Genomic DNA, 21,695 nt, shown 5'->3' with positions numbered 1-21,695 from the left:
CCCTCTCCTACAATATTATTCCTGAATAAGGCGGCGCTTCGGCCACGCAGCTGTTCACAAGCGTTAGTGCAAAAAATTGCCGCAGCGCAGGAAAAGTTTCGTCATTGCACAAAACATGCGCGTGCTCGCTGTCCAGCTTCTCCTGGCTGTGTCTTAGTTTACATCAACGGGAAGCAGTTTTTGATGTCTTCTCATGCACGCGTTGATTACCTTGGTCTTTTGTTTTCATCTTGCATGGTTCCTCTAGACCTGCCGCGCTGTCCTATCACTCGAATATCCCGGCTTATTTACTTCCGCAAGAAACAACAGCCTGAAAGTAAAGTTATGGGCGGAGACGCGATGCAGTAAAGCATTTTTAGAGTGCGTTTTTACAGAAGCTTCAGCAGAAGTTTGATGCGCAGGAATGAGAAGTAGCATTTGCGAATCACTAACAACCAGGACAAAAGCGCTGTTGAATGTGGCAACGTCAAGGCGCTCTGTGGTTCGTTTAGTTGGAGCATCTCAATGCCCACTATTGTACAATCGTACTGATTCGGTTAGAAGCTGACCTGCTGCTACATACAGAGAGCCTTAATGTTCTTCAAAGCACGCCTCTCTCGTAGCTTTGCTCTGTTTAATTTTTTCCTCTTTTCCCTTACTTCACACCTTCCCCACGGAAAGTGCACAGCTTGCTGGAAAATGATAATACATTATGGACAAGGAAAGAAAGGGGAGAGTTCAGTGAGAGTTATTCGACGCCACCCTTTTTGGGAGATGTTCGGTGTTGGCCATTGTGATGGGTGTGCCATTGTTGCTTCGTCGAAATGGCCTTTTAACGAAACAGCGTTGATGGCTCTGCTCTGCAGAAACTTCCGCGTCAGTGTCGTCGCCTTCAGCTTTGTGAGCGAAACTCTGGCAGGTCGTAGTTGGCATGTGGAATTGCAAAGCGTAGATTGGGTGCATGACATAATAATACTATATACTATAAACAAAAATCCCGAGTATCCCCCCACCAGGGCTGCTCATTTCAGGTTGTTATATCGCGAAACGATATGCAGAATGCAAGAAGCAACTTCTAATGTAACGCATCAATATAGTGTTATTTCTCTTTAAGTGCACGAGTGTACATGCATCGCCCGCTTTCTTCTTCCTCTTTATAAAAAATAGGGAGGGGGAGATGGCAATCAGCCACCTGGCGCTCTTGGATGCCCAGTAATGCATGCGGGTCCTGGGGCACACAGATTCCTTTGTACGGCTTGGTTAAAGCGTCATTTTATATTTAAGATGAATGGTCGCTAACAACCGATAGCTGGATAATATGGTAGCTTTCGGCTGGATTCTAAAGAGTATGCTCGTCATATTAAATACACAAATTAACGGACTGGCAATTAAGCGAGCAGGAACTGCACGCACGTGAATGAAGAACTGCAAAAGGATTCATTAATACTAACGCTTCATACCCTTAAAGACGAATTTTGTTCTCTCTTTTTTTTTTATCCGTATGAGCAACCACTCTTTGTGCGATTAATGATCTTTCATAAACATGAAGTTCTTGGCACGTGGAAACTCCCGAATGCTGGACGTCTTTTTGGTACATCGCTGCCTGCTTAGGCATCCGTCTAGCGTGTAAAGTAACCTGGCAGCTTTAAGCCGGTTTTAGCTTAATTTTCATGTTTTGGCCTCAGAAGCTACCTCGAAATAAAGTTGCCTTGAGCTGCAACTATCGCATATTCCATCGTTCACTTCTTGCAGGTGCCCACTAATAAATTAGTATAAGTTATGGCTACACGCGCCAGTTCAAACGACTGCGTGGCCTATGACTATAGGCCTATGAAACTTCAGAGTTCCTTCAACGTGAATGGTTTTGGGAACGCAGTGACAGCACGAAGTTTAGCTGGGTCGGGGAGCACACAGTCTTTAGAAAAGACAGGGCCCAAAATTGTCAACTGGCGCGAGGCAAAGTGACATTTCTTGATATTTAGTAGGAGGCCGGCTGCAGTAATGCATTTCAACACATGTTTCATTCGAGCGAGATGCGTCGGGAAATTCGGCGAGAAAACAATAATGTCGTCTAAATAGCACAAGTGGGCCTTCCACTTGAGGCCGTGCAATATGGTGTTTATCATATACGCTAGAACGTGTCAAGTACATTGCAGAGTCAGAACGGCATGGCGTTAAATTCGTACAGACTGTCTGGCGTCACGAAAGATGTCTTAATTGGCACGGTCTGAATCAGCCAGCGGGACTTTCCAGTACCCGAAACGGAGATCCAAAGATGAGAAACATTCGGAGTCTTGCAAAGGCGTCGTCAATTCGAGGCAAGGAATAGACGTCCTCACGGGTGATTTTGTTCAAGCGCTGATAGTCAACGCAAAGGTGGATTAGCCCCCTCTGATGGTGACAAGAACGACAGAGGAGGCCCAAGGACTGTGCGAAGACTGAATGACGCCACGCTTAAGCATGCCGGCCACTTATTCTTTGATGATTTCACGTTCGGTCGTGGAAACGCGGCAAGGTCGTTGACGTTGGGGCGAATGTGTACCGGTGTCGATCCGCTGTGTAACAACCGATGTGCGGCCTAAACTATAATGTGACAAATCGAAGGAGGAACGGAACTGGTCAAGCAGGGCAAGAAGCTGGGTCCGTTGAGTCGGCGTGCGCATATTGCCAATAGAGCTCGCGAAGATGTCTACTGGAGATGAATCGGCAGAAGTGACAGTAAGAGCACCGGTCGGTATATGGCAAGGATTATCATTGCAGTTGTCGCATTACAGCTTCGAGGCAGAAGGCTGCACATGTTCCAGACACTCGCCACGAAGAAAGGAGAAAGGGCAATTCAATGGATTGATGGCGGACATGGCGCTGAAGCCAGCTTTAACAGTAAGCACGGCAAACAGCAGGGGTAGACAGTGGCAATGCGTGAAGCCATCGGAAGGCGTATAGATGACAGACCCGTCGGAAAGAGAGTCGAGCGACAGACAGAAGAACGGCAGGACAGGGCGGGATTAAAACATCGTCAGCAACAGTGAGTTTGGCGCAAGTAGTAGAGATTTCGGTTGTCGTGGCACCACAGAGGAGAAACAGCGCTACTTTAGCATGAGTGCAGTCTATAACTGCCTGATGTTGGCATGGAAAGTCCCAGCCCAAGATAACATCGTGAGAGCATGATGAAATGACGAATACAATGATGTAGAGAGCGCCATGAATACAAACTTTCGCTGTACAGGCGGCAGCAGTATACAGGAGCTGAGAATTGGCGGTACGAAGCGAAAAGCATATAGCGGCTTTCTCGCTTTGCGCATCTGATGGCACCATTTTTCGCTTAGCATGGACACAGCAGAGCGGTGTCAACAAGGGCAATAACGTCGATGCCCTCCTCGGAAACATTTATCAAATTCGGAGGCGAAAACCGAGAGCTTAGAACTTCCGCCAAAAACGCAGTTCTTGCCCCTGGAACTAAGACCACTAGTTTTCCGGCGGCGGTGTTGAACGGCAATGCATGGGAGACACCGAGCGGCGGCGCGGAGATGGAGAGCAGCGAACAGATGGGTGATATTCGGAGTCGAGGTACTCCGAAGTCGGGGTTCTGTTAAATGCCGAGGAGTGTCGTAAGTGTATGCTCGGTGGTCGGCTTCGTCAAAATAGGTCATCACGTGACGGCGACAGTGACGCACCGCGTGCACAGCGATGCCAACGGCGTAACAAATCGGCAAGTTACCTGGTGTTCGGCATGGTTGAAAACGTTGGGGCGCGGCCGAACAGAAGAAACGGGAATGACTTCAGGGGGAGATCAAAGAGGAGGAAACACTGGCGGCGGCTGTCGGGCTATTTCAGCGTAAGTAAACGGCGCTGCAACAGGATGCGCAGCAACAAGAGGCGCTGCAAAGGGATGCATTACAACGGGAGGCGGGTGATAAACTGACGACATGGCCTCGGACACTTGCTGCCGGATCAGGTGTTGAAGTGTCGGTGCCAGATTTGATGGAGGGTTCAGAAAAGAGTAAAGCAGCGGCAGCTGCCGGGCGACATCTTCACTGACAAACTGCTAAATCTGGAGCATGAGAGAACTGTTGACCTCTCGTTACGTCGATGTTATTAAGAGTCGCGGCCTGTGTTGAGGGCAACCGAGTGAAGACTCACCCTCGGCGCAGTTCGTCATAACTATGGCATACGTTGATGATCTCACTGATAGAGGTGGGGCGTTTGGCTGCAAGCATGTGAAAGGTGTCTTCTTCAAAGCCCTTAAGCACATGCTTGATGCGCTCAGTCTCTGTGAATATTGCACTGACGCGCTTGCATAGGTCAAGGACGTCTTCAATGTAGATGCTGAAACTATCAGCTACCTGCTGGGAGCGAGAGCAAAGGTGCTGCTCAGCGCGAAGTTTGCGCACGGCAGGGCACCCGAAGATGTCAGTAAAGGTGGTCTCGAAAAAGCGGACCAGGTGGGGAAGTCCGATTCTTGGTTTTTGAACAAATTGTACCACTCGGTGCACACGGTTTACCGAGTCATGACCAACTGCTGACAGTAATGAAAATTAATCTTGCCCCCCCCCCCCCCCCCCCCCCCCAAACGCTGCCTCCTATGAGCTGCACAGCCAGAGATTGCCTCTTTGCCCCTATAAGAAGTTTAGACAGAAAGCGCATTTTCGCACCTACGGCAAACTACCACCATTGTGGTGACCGAGCAACAGCTGAGTGTTACGTGGTTAATTGCAAAAAGTACAGTACTCTTCTGGGATCTCATTAATATATATTGAAAAATGGATTTACCTGGGACAGTATTCTACATGTTATCTCCCTGTACTTCAATTTTCTATAGTGATCAGTTAAACATTTTCTTTCTTATTAACAGGCTAATACAGTCTTTAAAAAACATGCATGATGTACAGACACGAATCTGTTGTTTCTGCAACAGACCACTTGATAAGATTTGGCCGGGATTATTTCAACAGGCCTCATAGCGATGTGCTCTGCATCGCATTTTGTCTAGTTTGTTGTAGCTCAGTTGGGCCATAATCTGCATTTGACATTGCTGTGGTATATACAACATTACCACACAGCAATAAATACAATGTTAGAAAGCAAAATGAAACGTTTCGTTGCCGCTGGGTAGCGTGCTCACCTTGCAATTATCTTGTTTCTGATTCGATTCCCACCCGACTAAAATATTTTAGTCTTTCTTTTCACATCTCTTACTTTTTCTTGCTTTCCAGAAAATTACTGAATAACTTGGCGTTAATCCAAATATTTTCGACATGTGCAGTCACGAGGGTCAAAAATCGCTCTCGAATTGGGCCCGGGTTGCTGATTGGTAACAGGATGAGAACGTCATAGTCTTCCTTGACGGACCTGAGGTTCTGTTACCGCTTTCTGCACACAACAACATTCGCCCATGTGCAATATAAGGCCTTAGCCCTAACAGACAGAGCGAGCCTGCGCAAAGCACTCCTTCCCAAAGTGTCGGAGAAAATCCTCATTAACCTTGCTGGCTCATAACAACGGAGCAAAAGCATCAGTGACCGAAGACGTTAAGTCCGTTGACAGAGATCCTCCATCCACCGTCGACTCACCTTCGACTTAGAATTATTCTGTAATAATGTTCTCTTTCGCTTGCAACTCGGTTAGGTTCTGCCCATCCATTAGCCCTCTTGTGTACTTCGCCAGCTGCACGTACTCTGGGGCGGTTGAGAGAAGGGGAGGGGGGGGGGGGGGGGGGGGAGGGGCTCCGTCTGTCACTGCAAAGCCTTGATCCTGATTCTGTGACAACCTTCCAGCTATATGTATATACATTCACTGAATGTGGTTTTTTGAGAGGCAAATACAAATGAGCTATTTTCAAACGCCTTATAAACATTCTCAGAAAGCAACAGCGTTCCCCTTGTCGGCTGATAATACTAGTTAGCTATTGTGTTGAGCTCAAATCTCACCAGCCGGCCAAATGGCCCAGACTTGAATTATAGAGAGTGCTCATTCACAGCAACTGCCTTGCTCAAGCAAAAACGTTCTTGTACATACACGATAGTGAGGATTATATTTATTAGCCTCCGTACACTTGTCTTACAATGGAAGCGTTTCCCTCAATAAAACATGCAATATGGCAATGTTCTGAACCCGTTACATTTGGTACAACAAGATACAACATGAAAGTTTTCTTTGTTCGATCTCGAATTCATATAGAACCATGTCGACCCAGTGTGAATAATATATAATTCAATTTTCTAAAGCCGTCTGTCGTTAAGCAATGGTTGTTTAGTAATGCATTCTTTTTATGAGCGATGAATGACTATGTAGCCTAACTCTCTGCCACCTAGATTTTACTTGCATTTCTTTTTATCGTTGAAGTGTATTGGAGGAAATTTTATATCTAGGCTCATATTATATGCATAAAATTCAAAACGTTTGTTAGCTCCTTAAAGTCCTACTGTCAGTATGCGCTTCAGTAACACTTGAAATATATTTTATCTGATGCACTGGATCTTTCATTTTTTGATGTGCACGGAACTACCCCTAGGAGCAGTTAGTTCTGCAGATAGCAGTGATGACGTGCACTCAAGCTGCACCGGAAGCCCCTCAAGAGGGCGATGCTCTGTTTGAGTTTAGCTCGGCGGGCGTGTGCTTTATCACCCGACGCTGGGGGGGGGGGGGGGGGGGGGGGGGGGGGGGGGGGGGTGCGTTGGCTTTGGCACGCGCACAAATTCCAAGGCAGCCGTGCCCGACGGAGCATGCAAACACTGACTGCCGGAGAGAGCTGTTTGTTCGGTCAATATCGTTCGTGATGCCTCCTCCTTCGACTGCTCTTCCGAAGTGTCCGCCGCCATAACAGACTTCTGTCCTTCTCCGTAGAGCCTTCAGCTGACTAGCCCTCTATAGGAATGCTATTTTTGCTTAATTCTCGCTCTGACTTTGTTCCTTTCAGATAGGCGGAAGGGAACAAGCGCCCATAATTTAATTTAAGCTTCCTGTTTCTTACACGTTGCCTTTGTACGTGAACGAGCTGCCGTCAACGTTTCATTTCATTTCTATCTGCCAGCATAGGAGTATGAATCTCGAAGCAGCTTTCCCTGCCTATTTTCTTTAATTGTATTCAATACAGAAGCTGATGTAAGTGGTGGTAATGACATGCTCTATCTTTTTGTCAAGTAGACAAATAGAAACTAGGAAGGAGAGACCGCTAAAACCACGTAAAAGAACGTTCAATGAAGAAAAGAGAAGCCCAGGATTAGGAATGGGTCTTCACAAAACAAGGTTTGCACAGACCATTACTTTCAGGATTCTAGGGCCTTCTGTTGGCAAGTAGGCCGCAGCGTGACATGGATGACAATCTAAGCCCAGTGTATTACAAAAAAATTCGCAGTAGAACTATTACGCACCTGACAGGTATCATGCACAAATAAATACCTCTTGACAAAGAGATCGAAGAAGGCCTAAGCGAAGTAAATCAGTTGGGAGGCAACGTTTCAGTGCTAGGGCATAAATATTCCGTGCTTGAGTCTCAAAGATGGCGAAGACGAATGTTGCCCGGCGGCTAGTCAGAGTAAAGTCAGGCTTCTGGCTTTCTCAAACTACCATTTTCCTTTTGCCAAAAAGGCTAAAAACGTAAATAGCGTCTTACCGTCAGTACACTCGCAGTCTGTAAATGACACGTAGTGCGATCATTCACGAGAAAAAAAAGTGAATGAGTTCGAACTGGGAACCAGCGTTAAAACCAGGACGCCTTCAAACGATGAAATGAAGCGAAGTAAAGTTGATTAAAGACACTGCCTACTATTGTTACAGAGCGTTTCCGAGTTCAACGCCCATCGCGTAAACGCCCGTTATATTTATTTAATAAAATCCCGAAAGCCTCTCGCATTCAACTTATTAATATGAAGGAGAGCATCCGCCCAAATTTTAATGCGTATATTGTGAAGTCGTCAACTTGGGCAAATATGAGGTACATCGTTCAAGCGCTTTACTATTATTCGCTAACACGGGAGGTTGAAACAATACATTCCCAAAGTTCACTTGGCGCTCGAAACCGGCATCCACCGGCAGACATATTTCCAAATATGAAGAAGTCGGTCTTCAAAATAAAATTGCGATCGTCTAAAATGAACTTTAACTTTATTACAATCCTTAAGTGATAAGAAATTTTGACATACAGCTTGATCCCGCCAACCAACGGCATACCGTATGAACAACGTCCAAACTAGACTGTCTGCCCATATTTAGGAATGTTCCGACTTTAAGGGTGAGTCAACCAAATATGGGGAATGAGCCAAATATATTTTGGGGGTAGGCTAAGTCGGATTTGAGCGTAGGGAATACAATTTTCTGATATTCAATTTTTAATGCGATAGCCACGTGTTGGATTCATTGCGCACGGATTGAAAATTGATGAAGAGATCGACATGCAATATATAGGCGACAGAGCGAAGCGGGATCACTGCTATCGCGCCGCCTTGTCGTGCACTCTCTTTTTAGTTTACGTGTATCTCAGTCTCAAAACGCTGGCTAAAATTTAGAACCATATCGAAGGAGTGCAAAGTTCATGAACGTCATACAAGGTTGAAGAGGCCAAAGCTAATTTTACAATTTATTCCCTCGTATTTTCATCTGTTTTCTCACCCAACGTCGCCACTGGGACCAGTTCGCCAAGAGAACATGCAGTCGCTTCAATTCTGCATTCACGTCACGCTATAAAGTTGTCAACAACTATATTCAAATCATTATCGAATGCTCGTTAGCGCATCCTCAGATAGACAACGCGAGGTCTATGTCTATCGGCTCATTTTTGTTTCCATACAAGGAAACCGAGCACGCCAGTGCTCTGCGGCAGGCAAACAAAGACTTTCATGGATTTCGATTCATCAACAAACACTCTAGCCCCACACAAGACCGCTGAACCATAAGAAGAGTGCTTGTTGTTGCATAAATGTATGTAGGCAAGATCATTACTGAATTGTTCAGAAGGGAGAAAACGTGAACGAGATCGTATGCCGTTAGCAAAACGTGGGACAAGAAGAAAATAGTATCGACACTTTTTTGTAGGGTCACTGCTTTGGGTTTCGCGCAATAGTTGGGCTGCTTTTGCGTGTTTGCCCCGGCTAGTGGTCGATTTCTGTTCGGTGACCTGGGCAATGGAGCACTGAATCAATAAACTGGAGAAGGGGGCAGAGGTCGGGGTGGCTCCCGATGGAAAGTGCTCATGCATAGATTGGGCACTGCCCGCCCGAACCGTGTCCACTTTGGAGACAACAGGAGCACAATCGTGCGTCATGATCAGCATTCTCTATTCCGGCAAGCTCTCTGTTTAACTGTGACTTGCCCCTACTCCGTCTTCCCTCCTTCCGGGTTATTAGTGGTTGCAGGAGAGAATCTGGGCGGATCTGATATGCTCATTGAGAAGACGTGAGTGAGGTTTTCGGGGTTGATAATGACAATGGTCGGTAAAAGAAGTCCTTCCGCCCCCCTCCCCCCCCCCTAGAGTGTTAGTGAAGTGCAGGATGGGGGCACCAGAAGTAGCTTGAGATGTCTTTTTTTTAGCGCTGCAGCGCTACTGCCCACATTCTCGCAAAAACCCGATGTCGGAAGCCGAGCTGGCTTTTAACCTTTCTGAGTACGGATGGGGGACGGGAGGGGGAGAAGGAAAATGTCTTTGTCACGGAGGACCTGCACGTGTTTGTGTCCTGAAGAGCAAAAATGCTGCGTAGTGCAGGAGGGAGAGAAAAGGCTGCGACGCGTACCGACTCTCTAAACGAGGGAAGATAGGTGGTTGGGGCACGCTCGACACGTGCGAAACCGGTGCAAAAGTTAAGAGAAAAGGGTGCTGCGCCGGAGCGGCCGAACGAGGGGGGGGGGTGGGGGGGGGGGGGGGGGTTACAGGAGGGAGCTTGCTTTGGTTGGCATTCGCAGCTAGGCACACTTGAATACTTTCTGCCGTGTCGCTGCTTCTCAGGTTAGCATAGAACCTAACCAACCCGTGACCGTACTAGTTGTGTGACGCGGCGACGACGGGAGCAACAGAGGACAAGGCGACAGCGGCAGCAGGTCGATGTCGGGGCTTGAGATACGCATTTGTGCAGAGAAAACGTCAACGTCATTGTCAATAAATATATTATTTCTAAGAAAATGGTCTTGGAAACCCAAGCATTGTGTGATCTAAAAGCATAACTGCCAAATTAACTGAGCGAAATAACGTTGAATAATTGAGACACAACAATCACCATAACGAGAAAATGTACGGCTGCAGCATGATATTTTGTGATTAAAAGAATTAATCTGTTCTTTATTACCCGCTTCGGCCGACTGGACTGACATGAAAAATAACGAGGGCGAGCGTAATTATTCCTCACAGGCTTGCGATGCGCTCTTATTTCAATGCATGAAGCGAAACAATTTCGTAAGTTAGAATAACCAGCCGTCTGGCGTAGTATTCGCTATGCGAAGTAGCTGTTTTATCAAGCAGGGATGCGAGATCAAGCCCCACAGTCATCTATTAAAATAACGTCAATGTGTTACTCCATGACGCTCATGTAAGCAATTTACCCCATGGTCAAAATAGCAGTTATTTAGTTTCAGTAGCAAGCATGAATAAAAGCATTCGGCTTGGGGGACAGAAACGCCAACTGTGAACTCAACGTGCAGTAAAATGAAACCTTGCGATTCCGAAGCCCCAATTTCTACATTTTCGCTGTATATTAAAGCCCGGAGAAATCGTCGGACAGTGCGTTCTGGCAATGAAAAGAAGCCGCATCCTGTAAAATGACGGCCTTGCATTTTCCGACAACAATTAAGAGGGTAACTAAAAAAGATCTTCAATAATGAGTATTTTGCGCTCTTTTGCCAATATCGCTACGTGGGAGCTGAACAGTCTTTTAAGAGATCAGTAAAGTTAGAAAACAGCGTAAGGCAAGGCACAGCGGACTTAAGAATGTTTAGTAAATGTTTGAGACATGTGCTCAAATAAGGAACGGATATTTAAGCACCTTTGCCTGTATGCGCAGTCTTTTCCGCATCCTCGGCTCCTGCCACTTTTGAATATACAACGTCGCCCCTTATGGATAGGGCGGAGATACGGTATCGTGCGCAGCGCTATCGTCGAAATGTTTTGTTGTATATGAACATCCCGGAGAGAATAGAATTAGGGCACACCTAATCTATAGTGTTAAGGATGTGGCGCGCTAACAAACGCTCACGCACGATGTTTTTCACTTTTTAATTTTTATGTTATTTACTTGTATAAAATTTTCGCTTATGTTATATGAAGCAACACCAACGCTAGTGTTTGATAACACGAAAGAGCTCACTCGACCACAAGAGATATATCTCAACCATGAAATAACAAACACAGTCTACACACCACACATCCTTGACAAGCGGTTTTTGGGCAGGCACGAAACATTCCAACACGAAATATGCACCCACTGTCAGGAACAGTGCACAGCAGACCTAAAACATCTTATATGGCAACTTGCATCATTTTCACGCGGAAGAAACAAAATTACGCACATTCCACACGGCGACATGCCTACCCTTGAAGATCCGGTTCTATCAAACACTGCAATATAATATTCCATTGCTACATACGACAGTGAGAGCGGCCTGCTTCGAGTAGTGTGAAACAGGTCGACTTACAGCGCGCAGATCGGCAGCATGGCAAGCAACGAGCAACAGCTTGAAAGACCATGGAGACGAAGGTATAGACTCCCAACCCTCTTAACTCCCTAATTACCCAAATAGCGGCCGAGAGCCATCCGTTCATTCAAATAACAGCTTCATTCATTTTCTCATAGCCTACAGGACGATGACGTAGAGGTAAGCTCGGACGTCGCTTTTTAAAACGATGTGTCCCAGTGGCATTCAGTGAAACGCGCTGCTTGCGTTCGATGAAACGCCGGGGGCTTTGCCATTAAGGGCGCAACACAATAGAGCTTCACATACACAGACAATACTTATTTTACGTTTTTAGCGACAAATACATTAGCTGCAGTCTCGCCGTTTTGCTGTGGCTCTCGCTTCGCCAGTTCTGCGCATACGCAAGGAGCAGAGTGACGTCAGGGCCGCGTAGCTGGTGAGCAGCATAGCTGGTGCGCCACGCCGACCGAAGAGCAGACACCGCTCATCTCCGACCAAGCAGCAGGGACGCCCGGACAAAGAGAAGAACGTCTTGCCAAGTGGATTAACAACAACAACAATAATAAAATTAATAACAATAATAATAAATTGGTTCCCAGGAAATTGGAGAGAGAGAGAGAGAGAGAGAGAGAGATAGAGAGAGAGAGAGAGAGAGAAAGCTGTATTGTCGGGAGTAGTCTTAGTGGAAGAGCCGAGTGGCCGTTAGCTGGTGGCTTGCGGCGACTTCTTTAGCGCGGCTTACGGCGCCCAATTGTATATCGGGGCTCGCGTTACGCAGCACGTCCTCCCAGGATTCAACTGAGGGAGCTTCTATGAGAGCCTTGGGAGGCGGGTCCCCTGATCAATCCCACAGGATTTGATTAAGGTCGGCTTTCTCTCCGCACTTAGTGCAGGATAAGCTCATGCTGTCCGGAAATATATGTGAGTAAACCGCAGGGTTGGGAAGGAGTTCGTTTGCAGTTTCCTCCAAACAATTTCTTGTCTTGATAGTGATTTGTGTGGTGGTGGGTGTACTCTCCTAGAGAGTTTGAAGTGTTGTGTAAGGTCGCTGTATGTGAGCAATCATTCCATTTCAAGTTCCTCGGCATTAGGTCTCACTACACGGCCGACGTAGGTGAGCAGCCTCATTGCCTCGGTTCCCTGAGTGGACAGGTGTCCATACGAGTTCTATCTCTCTGTCGAGTCTGATATCCGCGAGGATATTTCTGGCAGTGTATGTTATTCTGTCACGCGATAAGTTACGTATGGAAGTTTTTGAATCAGTGACAATTATGTCCGCATCTGTTGTAGCGATGGCTAAAGCGATTGCGGCTTCTTTCGCCTGGTCTGAGTAGCGGACTTTGACCGAAGCGGCTGATACGCATTTACTGAAGTTACTGTACTGCTCAATTACACAGATGGCAAAGGCACTTTCAGTCATATTGTAGTCCAAGGCGTCGGTATACACCACCCCATCGTGATTTCGGTACTTTCTGTTTAGGGCCCTAGCTCTAGTTTTCCTCCTGCCTTCATGGAAGCAGGAATGCATGATGAAAGGTATTGTATCTGTCCCAGTTGCTCTGTGGACACCTGACCAACGATGTAATGAAAGGGGGGAAGGTGGGAGAGGAAGTGAAAAGAGGGAAGGAGGAGCCGTAGTGGAGGGCTTCGGAGTAATTTCGACCACCTGGGGATTTTGAACATTGCAGGGGAGGAGGTAGTGAAGGTTGGCAGTTCCTGCCCCTACGGGGCTGGGATGGTAGGTAAACTCCGCTTGCGGCCGGGGCTAGCCAGACACCGAATTTTATATGTTGTAGGCCGTCAGTGCAACCCGCCACTGCTTCGGTGGTGGACGACGGTTGTTGTTGCGGCGCGCGTCTTTCTCTCCCTGTTCTTTTCCTTTCTTCTCTATTTTTTCTTCTGTCCGCACGAGGCAGCGGAGGTGGCTCGGCCACAGAGCCAGTAGCAGGCCCGTGCATTTTCTTTTCCTTCTTCCTACAGCCACAACAACGTCCACTGACATCGCACAGCCCACGGATGTCTCTCCGTTTAGCCTCCATCGAAACGCAGCCGCCTGCAGAGTGTCAAATGCGGCGCATGGCGGTGGTGGCAAGAACATTTATTAGCTATGCAAGGGCCAGGAGGTAAATTTGAATCAGCCCATAAGGAACCGGTTCTTACAAGCACTAAGAGGAGGTCCATAGTTTGGGACCCCAGCGGCGATTGCCGTCTCCCGGGCGCGCCCGACTAAGGCTTGTTGGGCCTGTAAGTCGTGGCAGCCGAGCAGGATCGCCTCCCAGTCCACCCGGGTTGGGTTGTGGATAGGGGAATAGCTGGGTTGGAGGGGCAGGCCCATACCATGTGATATATGTCAAAAGACACCGCTCCACAGTGTGGGCAGCTGCCACTAAAGTAGGAATCAAAATGTATTGGTGAAAAGGCGGAGAAAGAGCCGCTCATCCACCTTTTTGAGGCCTTTGCATGGGCTGGGGAAAAGATGCATAGCTGCAGCAAATACAGAATGAGCGTAAGAAAGCGAAGAAAGCAGCAGAGACGTCCGAACAGAGAGAAACGGCATGCCAAACGATAATGCTAGACTGCCGAGCGTAATAGGCGGAGCGTAGCCACCGAGATGGGCCCTATGGAGGAGTTCCGTCAAAGGGTACCAAAATAAGATGATCTGAGGGCACGTCATGTGACCGATCTTTGCATTCGTGTTTCTGAAAGTTCAAGTGCTACCGGAACATTTGAAGCAGACTTTGCGAACAATCCGTTTGGACACGACAGTGTGTGCGAGAGTCTGTGGCATCAAATGGACTTGACACCAGTGAGTAATCGAATGTGTGAGACTTTGCGTTTGGAGAGACTGCCAAATCGAAATGCTGTGTAGGCAATATTGAGACTGCTGCATGCTACTTCACAGATCATCGTGCAGTCTTCGTTATTGTCAAGCGAAATGAATATAATATGTGTATACCTAAAGTCTTTCATTGCGAAACATACATTACCACAACAAGCTTAGCCAGGGAAATGTACCTCTCACACGTATATTCTGGCATAGCTGAGCTCAGCCACAGCCATTTTTATGCCTTATGCTTTGTTTTCTATTTTTATACACGAATAATTATAGCCAACAAACAATACTTTTCATTCTGAGCCTATGACACACTCGCACCCTCCTTTTCGCGGTTTCTTTTTTCAATTATTTAATGAAATAATTGATCAAGGTGCACCCCAACTTTTTAATTTGAAATCATCAAGCGTTGGCTTTTCGTGCTGAGCATTTTGACAGCCCTGAACCGCTTTTCAGTTTTAAAGTTTTGCAAATAGTTCAATGCAATAATTGATCAATTTCACAACCTAAATTTTTAATTGGCATCATGAAGCATTGGCTCTTAATTTTAAGACCTTTGACACAAGCTCCTACATGTAGTCAAGGTGACTAGACCGCCAAAAACTCCTACGAAGGTGTAGAATCAGCAGTGGAGAAAGTAAAAACGCAGTATACTGTACAGATGGGTGACTTCAACGCAGGTAGGCAAAAAGGAAGCTGGAGACGAGGCAGTGGCAGACAATGGCATTGGTTTCAGGAAAAGCAGGAGGTAGTTATTAGTTGAGTTTGTTGAGCGCATTATATAAATAATCGTGAATACATTCTTCAGAAAGCAGAAGAACAGGAAATGGAATGGAAAACATTAGAGGAGACTAAAAATGAAATGGACTTCATATTGTGTTCTAACCAAGCATTATGCAGGATGTAGAGGTAATCCAAATTATGCAGTGACCACATGATGGTAAGGTCTCAAATTAGTCCATATTTTAAAAGGTAAGAAAACAAAATAGTATTCAAGAAATTCATCAAAGAATAAGCTCTGGGAAGGAAAGTAGAAGAATTCAGGATCTCGCTACAGAATAGATATTCACCATTGACCTAGGAAGATCAACTATATGTTTAGATATATCAATACAGATACGCCGTAGAAGCAGGTGGTAGGATAGTTTGAGATGGTACCGGTAAATCATCTAGGTAGACGAAAGATTTGATTAGGGATCGCCGAAATGTGAAAGCTTTGAACCCAACAAATAGGATAGGATTGGCAGTGCTATCAAAGCTATTCAATGGATTCAAACTGTGCGACATTAGGAAGCATAATATGGAAAAAATTGAGTGTGTTCTAAATTATGGTGGCAGTCTTAAAGCGATGAAAAGGAAATTACGCATAGGCAATAGTCAGATATATGCGCTGAGGGACCAAATAGGCAATATCACGAATATGGACAATATAGTTAAAGTAGCCCAGACGTTCTATACTGATATATACAGTAGCCGAAGCAGTCAGGACCGTAATGAGATTGACAGTAATGAAAAGCAGTCAGATGTCCCGCCAGTAATGATACACGAGGTTAAATCTTTAGGAGCTATGACAAAGGGGTAAAACAGCTAGGGAGGATCAAGTATCTACAAACTTTTAAAGACTATGGGGATATCGTGCTAGAAAAACTGGTCACCCTTTATACTCAATGCCTGATGACATCGACGGAACAGAAATCTTAGAAAAACTATAACACATTGGCTTAACCCATAAGGTAGAGAGTGCTAAGGGCTTGAAAATTTTCAAACCAATCAGCTTACTATCTCTTACGTACAAAGTATTTACTCAAGTAATTGATAATAGAATCAGGAAAACCTTGGACTTCAATCGACCAAATAATAAAGCAGTGTTTTTTGGAAAAGGTTCTTGTCCATCACCATGCCCATACTATCAACCAGGTGATGGAAAAATGCTCGGAATATAACAAGCCAGAATGCATAACATTCATTGATTACGAAAAAGTATTTGGGTCATGCTAAATATCGGCACTCATGTATGCATGATGAATCAGGATGTAGACGAGCCGCCAATATACCGGAAAACATCTGTAATGGCTGCACGGAAACCATTGTTCTGTATAAAGAAAGTAATTGAATTTCCATAAAGGAAGGCGTTAGGCAAGAAGATACGATCTCCATAGGACTATTACATAGTTTGCTTAGAGTAAGTATTCAGATACTTAGTGTTTGCTCACTTAAGATTTGTGAGGAATACCTGAGTAATCTGCGATTCGCTGATTATATTAACCTTGCTAGGTAACTCGGGCGATGAATTGTCATGATTGATTGATGACCTAGAAAGGAAAAGCAGAGATGTAGGCCTAAAATTAATATTCGGAAGAGTAAGGTAATGTTCAACAGCGTCGCGAAGGAGCCGCAGTTACAATAGGTAACGAAGCATTAGAAGTGGTAAGCGAATATGTCTGCTTAGGACAGGAGGTAGCCATAGATCCGGACCATGAAAGGAAATTATCTAGGAGAATATCTGTAGGTAAAGTGCACTTGGCAACTATTCGCAGAATATGACTAGCAGCTTACCGATATCGCTCTGGAGGAAAGTATTTGTGATCTACCAGTACTCATTTGGGGGCTGAAACGTGCAGGCGAAAGAAAAGTGTTCTGCTTAGGTTGAGGACAACACAGAAAGCTATGGAGTAGAAAATGGTAGTTGCAACGTTAAGAGAAAGGAAGCAATTAGTGTGAGTCAGAGAAATAACTGGAGTGAATGGCATTCTAGTGGAAATAGATAAGAAATGGGCATGGGCAGAGCAAGTAGGGCGAAGACACAATAATCTATGGACGGTAAGAAAAACAAATTGTATTCTGAGGGAAGGAATTAAAGCCAAGTGAATGCAGCTAGCACGGGACCTGGTTATTTGGAGTAATATGGGAGAGGCCTTGGCCTTGAAATGGGTATAGTCCTGCTGCTGCTGCTAGCGATGATGATGATGATGATGATGAGTTTGACATATTTGATTTCGTATCCTGAAATATTTATTTTAATACTTATTTCTAATAATTCATTACCTAACATTTTAAATATTCTTAACTGGTATTAAGTTGAAACCAATAAGAAGAGAGGGGCATTGGCAGGGCATGTAGGGCGTAGAGAGGATAATCGATGGTCGCCTAGAGTAACAAATCGGACTGCAAGGGAGGAAAGCCTAGCAAGGGGGTGGCAGAAAGTTGGGTGGGCAACGTTAGGTAAAGTTCGCAGGGGTCAAGTGGATGCAGCTAGTACGGGACCATAATAACTGAAGGAATATGGGACAGCTAGGCCTTCACCCAGCAGTGGGTATAGTCCGGCTGATTATGATGATGATGCTGATGATGATGATGGTGGTGGTGGTGGTGGTGATGATGATGAATTGGCATTATCATTAGGGCCTGACTTTTTATTCTGAGTATTTGTAATATTTAAATCCTTCTTGAAAACTTTCATTTTTTTTTTAAATATGTCAAATATTTCATGAATCTGTTATTGCTCAAAATTTGCGTAATTAGCAATATCGAGCTTTGACTTTTCATTCTGAGCATTTTACACTTTCTAACATGATTTTGCAATTCTTTCGTCTTTGCAATTATTCAAATTCATGAATTCATCAGTTACACAAAGTACGTTTTAATCAACATCATAAAGCATTAACTTTTCATTCTGAGAAATCTGACACCTTTGAACCATTTTTTTACAATTTCTTTAATTACTGCATTTAATTAAAAATTACACCTTAAACTTTATTTAATTGCCATCATCGAGCATTTTTTTATTCATTCTAAGCATCTTGGCTGGCCCCTTTGAACATTCCTTTCATCATTTTTTTTAATTTTATTCATTCTTTTAGGTCATCAATTGATTATTTTTCCATTATCTCGGCATCGCCTATCACATAGCAATCAATCTTCATTCACTACAAACACAAAATACCATTAGACTATTTTTTTAAGCAGCCCCCGACTATTTTCGACACGTGGTGCCAACTACTACTATTACGAAGCCGACGGCTTTTCGGCCAAACGGGCTGCATAAACTATCGCCTAAAAATATTGCATCAAGTGGCGCACTTTTTCTCGAAGAATTACTGGAATACTTGGCAGAGCGATGTCTGAATGGCGTGTACCGCGATCCGTGGGCACAAATTTGAAATTTGCTGTCTTATACGACTGCTGTGCTACGCTAGCGCATCAAAATTTGGGAGGACTTCTGCACCATTATAACTCCAAATCAGCGTATTTAGGCTACTCATGACTAATATGAGTTTAATCCGGTACCCAGTGCCTACGTTCGTCGAATAGGCTGGGCACAAGAGCATGCCGCCCACATGCTGAAAAGGTTACACTCTCGTTTGTCTCAGCGCGTTGCAAGGCTATGTAAACTTAACACACATAGGAAAATGAGAGAGAGACTCTCTCTTTCTGTATTTAGAGAGAGACTATCTCTCTCTTTTTAAAGAGAGACTCTATCTCTTTCTCTCTTTTTCTCTTTAGAGAGAGACTGAATATAGCTACTGGTTCTTTTATTGCAAAAGCAATACTATGACAGCCAAAGCGAGACCTCGGGTGGCTGCAACTACGCTGTGAAGAGGCGTAGCTACGGTCTCCTCATAAAAAAATCAGCCTGCCATGACATTTGAATTCACGTTACCCCTATGCTACGGGCAGGAGCTGTCAACTCGGGTCGCTCCGTTCATATGGGAGGGTGATAACAGAATCAGACTGCCAGAACCGTTTACATCCTCGTTACACCTAAGACACGCAGGCGCGTCCATACGGCTTGATTGAAGCGGGACTTTATATGTGGGCTGGTAGCTTACGCTCTCGCTTCATGCCCATTAAGGAGGAGCTTAAGTGTCCCCAATAAGGCAGAACATTGCAATACTAGGGCATGATAGAGGAATAATGTAGCAGGCAAAAGAAGGTTCCGACGTTGCTTTCGCAATTGAATTAGGGTTAACCAGAGCTAAACCACAACTAATTTTATTTACGTTCTTTTTCTCTAAGGAGGGAAAGTAGAGAGGGAGAATTATAATAGAGTGAGAGAAGAATAAAGCCTCTCTTTCTTTCTCTCTATGAGAGAAAGAGCGGTCCCTCTCGTTCTCTCTCTTTAAATAAATTTTGTTTGATTTGTGGGGTTTAACGTCCCAAAGCAATTCAGGCTATGAGAGACGCCGTAGTGGGGGACTCCGGAATTTCTACCATCTGTGGTTTTTAACGTGTACTAACATCGCACAGCACACCAGCACTATCCTTTTCGCCTCCACCGAAAAGCGGCCGCCGAGGCCGGGATTCGCTTTACAATTCTTCTTTACATTTCGCGGTCACTTTCTAAATTTATACTTCGTATATTCCTTATATGTGAAACGACCACAACTTTTTCATAGTATCCATTCTGCTACTGTTCTCATAAGAGAAAGCCTTACTTGACACATGGAGAAAATCGCGTGGCGACATCCGTTGCGAGATTCCGCGGGGATCTGCTTGATATCGATGCGGTTCTCGTACATAGTGACCGATAATTAAAGTTGGTGATAATGATAGATTCAGTTCAGTCGTTCAGTCGTGTCCGACTCTTCGTGACCCTATGGACCATGTCACGCCACGCTTTCCGGTCTCTCACTATCTTCCTAACATCACATAACTTCATCTGCAGTACCTCGAGGATGCCATCTAACCATCGCGTTCGCTGCCTACCCCTTCTCCGGCAACCTTCAACCTTTCCCAACATCAAATCTTTCTCCAGCGACTCCTCTCTTCTCATCAGATGACCAAAGTAATGATAGATACGCATGCACATAAAGACGCACAAAACACTCCTGGACGCACGAGCAAGCACACGCAAACACATACAAACGCCAAGACCGCTTGCTTGCACATACATATCCACACAGACTCGCACGAACATAAAAACGAGCTCGACTGTCGTATGCGTATGATTAAGAGCGTTAGATATAGGGAGGAGAGAGAGATACTTTTTTTTTCTCTCTCTCTTTCTTATGACTGCATATCAGAAATTATTTGAAATGCTGTAGCTATAATTATGTGAGCTGACCAATCTGAGAGTGACGAAGAAACAGACAAGAAACCGGCAAATTTATAAGCAGTAAGAGCTTTAGCTCTTACTGCTTACTGCTTACTGCTCACAAAAGACGCACGTATGCACGCAGACACCTTCACGGACGCACACTAAGTGAAAGGCGTCATGTATAAAGAGTACAACCAACAGACTTCGATTATTTGCTTATGATCCCTGACCTCGCATCTTAAAGGACGGCACTTACTGCTAGAATCGCGTATGGGTGTCTTCACGTCACCTGCTGTGGTCTAAATCACACTGAAGAAAAGCATTTCCTTGTGCTGTGTCGTTGATGACCAGCCCTTTCCACATCTAAGTCATCGTCTTGTTGACAATTGCTCACAGTTACTAAAAAATTAAAACACGAGAAAATTGCTTAGTTCTAAATAAATTTTTGTTCGTCTGGACTTAAAAATGTCTGTTTTTACCATCTGCTAACTTTGAAGCAAGTAATGGGTGAACATCGCTCTTTGATGGAAGTAGAAGGTGCAAGGCGTGCAATGTCAAATCTTTCTTTCCAGCTCATGCTTGTAAACCTTGCCCTAACGATGAAGAAGAATCTAATCAGGAACAAATTTCCCTGTTACTGCTAGAGGCACCTCTGGATTTGTCAACCTCTCCTCGATTTCACTCAACCTCTTGTGCATAGAAAAGATCTCACAACGCTAGATTTTGCACCCACTCCGTAGTTCAGCCGTTTACTTTCTTCTGTCGATCTCTTTCTGCATGCAGGTAAAGCCTGAAGGCGGTAATAAGACTTACTTTAATCTTTTCACGCCTCTGTTTACTTCATTCGCCCCCATTACCTTCACACCATCTGATTGCTTTCGTTTTTCTCTTCTCCCTCACTGACGTGCGTCGCCCGATCTAACCACTGTGCTGACGGGTCATAAAAAGGAGCGGCAGCGTGCCCCACTTAGTCGTTGCTTTCGTGGGCGTTGGGAAATGATGGCGGAATCAGTGATTTGCATGGTGCCTTCATTGCCGATGCAAATCCTCCTTCCACTTTTCATTGCCGCTGTTCCTCGAGAAGCATGTGCGTATTTTTCGCGTATTCATGCTCATTACTTCCAGATAGGAAAAGGTGCCACGGCATCCCCACGAGAAGTTGGGAGCAATAAATTTAAAGCCCCAAGATGATAATCAGTAAAAGGGTACATGCAGTAGAACAAGCAAATA

General features: G+C 45.2%; 1 long non-coding RNA gene across 2 annotated transcripts in view; it reads right to left on the bottom strand.

Annotated features, from left to right (window-relative positions):
- The window catches only part of LOC146198119 (uncharacterized), a 162,171-nt gene extending 140,781 nt beyond the window's left edge, over positions 1 to 21,390 (bottom strand). For both annotated transcript variants that reach the window (XR_014704712.1, XR_014704713.1), the window contains exon 1: positions 21,279 to 21,390. This is a non-coding gene — a long non-coding RNA (uncharacterized LOC146198119). The remainder of the gene's footprint in view (positions 1 to 21,278) is intronic.
- Positions 21,391 to 21,695: the final 305 nt, after the last annotated feature.

The sequence above is a fragment of the Amblyomma maculatum genome, chromosome 2 (genome assembly GCF_055883805.1).
Source record: "Amblyomma maculatum isolate TAMU_Amacu chromosome 2, ASM5588380v1, whole genome shotgun sequence".
Classification (NCBI taxonomy): domain Eukaryota; kingdom Metazoa; phylum Arthropoda; class Arachnida; order Ixodida; family Ixodidae; genus Amblyomma; species Amblyomma maculatum.
Note: the sequence above shows the minus strand (reverse complement) of the source record. Positions and strands in the feature narration are given on the sequence as shown.